Here is a 655-nt window from a genome sequence, read left to right as displayed (position 1 = left end):
GCAACGTCACTAGGGACAAAATAACATTCATTATTTATTGCTTAAAAATAAAAAAAATTAACTGTGCTTGGATTTAGGTGGTTTATCTGTTTTGAGATAATTTTGTCTGCTACATTAAATACCCATGCTCACAGAATGAGATTGAAGCATAAAAATAAAAATAAAAAACTGCATCAGGAGGCTGATAAAGGTTTCTAATTATCTCTTGGTGTCCATTATGGATGCCCTGCATTGGGGTCTCAGTCCTTAACAAACATGACAGTACAAGGCTCGCACTAGGTTACTTTTCATAACCTGGTAAAACTAGCCCCTTGTTCTACGCTTTTAGTCCAAAGGGTCTGGACCCTTGGCTGTTGAGAACCATTGCTTGCTGAAGGCATGGACTTTAGCAAGTTTGAAATGATTGGATCTGATTTTATCCAATCGCCAATGTTTAGCTGTGATGTATGTAATTTGCCACCCTGATAATGAAGGAAGCTATGCTATGAAGCTTACCGGAAATTGCTTGTGCTGTAAGCAACATTAACCCCACTGTGGGGTTGCCACCATAGACATACTATAAGAGTAGACCCCACATTGGCTGCTCTGGCGCAGGAAATATGTCGGCCATCTTGGAGTGGTCGTCCCTCCTGCTTTGCTCAACCAAAACAGCATA

This window comes from Poecilia latipinna, unplaced genomic scaffold, assembly GCF_001443285.1.
Source record: "Poecilia latipinna isolate Pla-1442-1.1 unplaced genomic scaffold, P_latipinna-1.0 Scaffold2717, whole genome shotgun sequence".
NCBI lineage: Eukaryota > Metazoa > Chordata > Actinopteri > Cyprinodontiformes > Poeciliidae > Poecilia > Poecilia latipinna.
Note: the sequence above shows the minus strand (reverse complement) of the source record.